This window comes from Nestor notabilis, unplaced genomic scaffold (genome assembly GCF_000696875.1).
Source record: "Nestor notabilis isolate BGI_N333 unplaced genomic scaffold, ASM69687v1 scaffold24530, whole genome shotgun sequence".
NCBI classification, from domain to species: Eukaryota; Metazoa; Chordata; class Aves; order Psittaciformes; family Psittacidae; genus Nestor; species Nestor notabilis.
The window spans coordinates 975-6,742 of NW_009910050.1; the positions used below are offsets into that span (position 1 = coordinate 975).

At 52.1% G+C, this 5,768-nt stretch overlaps 1 pseudogene across 1 annotated transcript; it reads right to left on the reverse strand.

The window, feature by feature from the left end:
* Positions 1–3,479: 3,479 nt before the first annotated feature.
* LOC104413198 lies at positions 3,480–4,105 on the reverse strand (annotated as a pseudogene). Its single transcript, XR_719964.1, has one exon. The product of XR_719964.1 is annotated as a polymerase I and transcript release factor pseudogene (transcript).
* Positions 4,106–5,768: the final 1,663 nt, after the last annotated feature.

The window sequence follows — 5,768 nt, forward strand, 5'->3', positions numbered from 1 at the left end:
CAAGGGAGCAGCCCAGGGACACACAGGGCTGGGGGTATGGGCTTGGGTTAGTGCTTGCTCCTCAGCTGCCCCAGTGGCAGCAGTTTCAGTCCCTACTTTCCCCCAGCTCAGCAGAGTCCCGGGCCCGCAGCGCTCCCAAACACACCCTCATTTCAGTTCCTCCTCATCTAGCACAAAACACAGCTCTCCCCTCCGCTCCCACGGCGCCAGAACGTCTTGTTTGTGCTCCTGAAAGAGCCCATCTGCAACTGCCTCAGTGCTGAGACGATAACCAAACGTCCACCTCCCTTTTCCCCCCGTAGCGCAGGAGCGATGACACTGCACCCCACAGAGCAAGCCAACTCTTTGACTCGGCTGCCTTGCCTGGAAACAGCCCCTCCTGGGTTTAGGTAATATTTGATGTCTCTTCAGATGATTTGATCTCTTGTTCTCCAAAAAGCCCAATAAATCTTTGCATTTTTAGCCATAGCAACTGGAAGTGCAATTGCAGGGGCAAGTCAATCACAGTGTTCCAAAGGCAGCCTCTTCTCAGTTAGAAAGTAGTAACAAGTTGCTCACCACCACAGAACGAGTTCCACTACAGGAAAGTCCCCAACACAAACCTTGGTAGGTGGGTCTTGAGAAGTGAAACACTGAATTAGAAAAGGGTTATTGTGTGATTTGAGATTTGGTTTAAACGATAGACACAGAGCACAGAGAATTTTCCTTATTTAACCCCCCAGGGTGGAGCCTGCCACAGTTTGGGGTTTATAGACTCTTGCCACAGTTTTTTTAACATCATGAGTATTAACACTGAAGCACAGAAGGACACAAGGACACGGGCAGTGAGGTGGGAATCAACAGCAACAAACAGCATTGATCAGCACCGGTGAAGCAGCTGAACATAAGCCTCTCGAATGTACACACAAACCCAGCACCTCTTTCGGCAGAGTTCTGTTGTTATCTGGTTTGCACAACCCCAGGTGAAGCGCCACTCTTGTGACTGGTGTGCCTGGAATTGAATCCCTGACAGTGCTGGAATATTCAGGTCAATACATCAGGACACAGAGCTGTGACCTGCTGCTCTGCACATCCGCTCTCTGCTTCCCACTGCCCGCCCGTGCCAGGGATCTGTGCAGAGTGACAGCTCCAGCACCACGGTGAGACACAAACTCCAACCCCCCGTCCCTCCCAGGACACAACCAAGCAGAACAAAGCCCCCCAAAGCCAAAACAGAACTTCCCAGATCCCCCCAAATGTTTAACAGCAAAACTTCCGAGATCCCCCTCTATGGTTACTAACTTCTTTGGAATAAAAGGTCTCCACAAAGAGAGCCTATTTTTCCTTGCACCAAGGAAAAGTCTCTCCACAAAAGAGAGAATATTTTTCCTTGCACCAAGCCGCACAATTCCAGGTTCTGTACACTGAAAATGACATGATGATGTTTTCATGACATTGACCTACAGAGTAATGCAACTATTAAACAACCCTGTTCTGCAGGAGAACTAATCACAACAGTAGCTCTCAGACACACTGTGCATTGGTATCATTTAGAAACTTTCTCTGTTGACCAACCCCACATTTCCACCATATGCAGGGAAAAGCAGCACTGCTGTGCACTGCAAAACCATCCCCTCCCTTCGGGGGGGTGCCTGTGCCCAGGCCTGGCCACCCCGTTCTGTCGTACAGCTCTGTCCCTGTGCAGCACCACGATCCAGAGCAGCATTTGGTACTCGGGCACACTCAGCTTCTTATTGTCTACTTCTTTCCAGTGTTCGAACATCAAAAGTCCATCCCAGAGCTTGTTTCCCACATTAAGCACCGCATGAAGAGATAAGCCAAGAGTTTCTCCCCCAAGAGAGACCTTCATTTGCCTGAGCAGTGCCCGTCACAGGCACGCACGCCGCTGCCGCAGCTTGGGGCCCTCCGGACAGGATCCTCACCCTCTGTGGCCAGGCCTGCCCCGGCTTCCCCCTGCCACAGGGAGCAGGAGGCTCCATGTCACATGAAGCAACCCTGGGGAATTCCTCACTTGGGCTCTGTCACATTCAATTCCCTGCTGGGAAGTTGCTCTGAATTACAAATCACTCTTTTTCACTCCCTACCAGCTCCCTGGTTCACAGGATCCCTGCAGTCCCTTGTCAGCTGAGGCACTCGGAGGCTGTTCTGGACCCATTTCCTTCAGAAGCAGGATTGCTTTTTTATATTCAAAGAGAAATCTTACTCAATATACATAAACAACAGCAAAGCCAAAGGAGCAGCTCCCAAAGGCTCCAGGAGCTTGCCAACTCCCTACCTATTTCCGTAACCCACAAGGAATGCTCTGTTTATAGACAATTCCCCTCACTCTTCTCCTTTTGCATTGTCTGTTGCTTCTGCAGGACATTTAGAGTTCCGTTTGCTTTCTCCGTGGGTAGAATGAGCCTCCACAAAAGGCTGATACAAATAACTTGTCACAAACCTCTGCCTCTACTGGTTAAGTTGCTGCGTGGTTGGAACAGGCTGGAGCATTGCAGCCTTTCGGGCATGATAAAACTACAAATGCTTAAGCTCTGAATCAGAGTTACCCAGGCCCCTGGGCTTGGTAGATTCCTGAGCCTATTATGCTCAGCTCTCTCTTGGAGCCCTGTGATAAGAAGCATTCCCCCTTTTTTTCCCCCTTTTTTCTTCTCTCTCTTCCCATGATCAGCACTTGATGCTTCTTTCTTTGTCCCTGGTGCTGTCTATTATTAACCCAGAGGCTCCTAACTGAATCATTAACTATTTCACTCACTTCTCTTCCACGGCTCAATGTAAGAGTTTGCTCTGATAAGGAAGACTAACTCCAGCCAGGAGCTGACAGGAACATTCTCCTTTCTTCTTAATATTAAAGGAAAAAGCCAACACTTAGCACAGGGGGGAACAAGAAACAAACCAAAGCTCCTCTCGACACCAGGTAACTCGAACATTCAACGCTCCCAGGTTGCAGGAAAAAGAATGTGGAAATCTGTACAACACCAGGGCAGACCCGAGCACTGGGGCTCAGGGAGCCGCTCTGCTTTCCCTCCAGTGTCCCTGCCTGTCCTAGGCAGAGCGGGTCACCCCGATGCTGCCCTTACTGTCTGCTCGTTACCAGAGGCATGTCCCAAATGTGAAATATTATCACTCCCCACACAGCAATACACATGTTGTCTCTCAGTAGAGAAGACAGTGGCAGATGGGTTTACAAGTCCCCCTTCCTGAACCCAGGGCATTCTTGTTCTGGCTTAGCAAAGCAGTAAACTCAGGTGATTTTGCTATTTCTGCTCTGTTACAATGGGTGCTTAGGGCTGTCCTCACTGTCTTCATTTAAACTCCTCTTAAACATAGCAGCTCTACCAAACCTTGTCTTACAACACCCAGACAACGTTAACTCATGAATGAGAGGGTGCTGCTGCTCACTTTGGGCTGCCAGGCAGGGAGGGGAGAGCCATGGACCGGCCACGCAGCGTGACAGACCCCTCTGCAAAGAGAACACCCACCAGCAGGGCGCAAAGCACGTGTGAAACAGCTCCTTACCTGGTAGATCATGACTTTGAAGTTCCTGCGTTTCAGGAGCTCTGCTTCGTTGGCCTCCAGCTTCTTTATCTGCCCCGCTTGTTTCTCCAGGTTCTGCCGAACCGTCTTCACGTTCACGCTCACCTTGCGCACCTTTTCCAGCATCTTGTTCACGGTGTTGCTGGTGGTGGTGTGAGCCTTTGCCAGCTTGGTTAGCTCTCCCTGGATGCTGGTCACGGCGCTATCCATGTCTTGCTGCCTCTCCTCCAGCTGCGTTTGGGTCAGCTGGATCTGATCCACCGCTCCGATGATCTTGTCCAGAAGGGTCAGCACCATCACGCCGTTGATCTGGTCTGGTTTGATGGGTTCTTCGGGCACCGGCTCCTCCGAGGCCTCGGAAACAGTTGGTGGTTCGATGATTTGCAGGGTAGTCTCCTCCATGATGGCTCGGGAACGCTGGCGAGCAGAGCCCGGGAAGCTCTCACTGCGGGGACAGAGAGGAGGGAAGGCTAAACCCGAGCCTCAGCTAAAGCCTGCGCTGGGAGCCGCGCCAGGAACGGGGACGCAGCGTGGGGATGTCTGTGCTGCACTGCAAATGGCACAGCCCCACAGAGCCCTCCAGCCAAACTGCCCTGCTGAAGTTTCCAGCCTTGCAGGTCATTGGCTGACTCCACCTCAGCAAAGGACCCGTTGCCAAATGCCTCTGACCCACCCTTTCTGAAATGACTAAAATAGTTGGAGGGGAGGCGATGGCTCTGCGCGCAAACACAGGCACAGCTCAGCCAGGAATGCAAAGCTCTGAAACTACAGCCACCTCCTCTGCACCACGAGTCTAAAGCTGCTAAAAGGAACGAGAGGAAAAACAAAAAGCCTCGAGTGAATGCTCAGGAAGCTGCTGGAAAGAAGCTGTCCCCATCTGGGCACAGCTGTGAGCAGCAAAGGAAGGCTGCTTCAAACAGCTGCACACGCTCAAGTTCAGCTGGAAAATCCACATCTTTTGCCAGTACTCAGGGGCTGGGTTTGTTTTCCAGGACTACAAGAGTCTCATTTCAATACTTTAAAGAAATGCTCCCACTTGGATTCAGTAGTTACAGCACATTAATGTCAGAAAAATGCAGGCTCCCATGTGTGTGACCGTCCACATGGCACAAACCTCTACGTGGGTTTAACACAGAGAGAAGGAGAATTCACTCCTGAAGGGAAGCCCCTGGGCACTCCCACCTCAGCACAGCTCCCTCAGCTCTGCCCTCCTCCAGCCACTGAGCAATCTAGGCTAGACTTTGGAAAGCAGGACGTGCTTCTGCACAAGCCATGCTACAATGTAGGCAATACCCAAATACTGCGTTAACTAAGGCTTTATTGGTTAAAAAAGCTGTTTCAGAGCTTACTAGCATAGGTATTGCTTTGGAAACCACGGGGAAGAAAATAATCCTTATTGTGCTAACTTTAAAACTCAGAATCAGCACGAAGCGATTCAGAACCTTGTGTAGTGTTGGCAGCTGGCATCTCGTGGACCCATCATCACCTTCCTGCCTCAGAACACACTGGGGAGGTGCCGCTGGGGGCTGCCTATGGCAACCCCACAGGACCAAGGAGAACTCAGATCCTGAGAGGGGCCCTGGTGAGAGCCTCTTCACCAGCTCAGTCAAAGGAAACCAAACCCCCCGGGACAGACCCACTGCAGGGACAGAATCCCCCCAGGGGCTATGGGCAGACTGGGAAGGCAGCACCTTCCCTCTCCCCCTGTGGCCCCATAACGTGCCTGGGACAGCAGAGGAACGCTTCATCCCAGGCACAGGCTGGGAGGCCCCCAGGACACAAGCGCATGTACAGGGACATTGTTCAGTGCTAAATGCTCCCACAGTCAGCGCTTTCCCCTGTGCTCTCCCCCTGTGACAGCTTCCCTGTGCTGCTGTGCCTGCGCTGCAGCACTGGCTCTGCCGGCGCTGCCTCAAAAACCCCGGCGCCCCCGCCACCCCAGCCACAACAGCAGGTAGGACAAACAGGTTGTTTTTCTACACCCTGTTTTTTCCCGGAGGGACCCTTCGTTTTTCCTGAGTGTTTATTTCCAGGGTTTGCTGCTGATGAGTCAGTGCCATGGAAAAACCCTCCCTCCAGTGGGACAGCGCTGGGGCTCCGCAGTTCTCACCGGGAATATCTGCCTCGGAGGGGACTTGCTGGGAATTCCTGTGTTCAGGGCAGTGCTCTGTCTAGTTCCACGCGGGAATTCGGTGCAGTCGCTGCCGCCTCACCTGGGAAGAGTTTTAATTGAC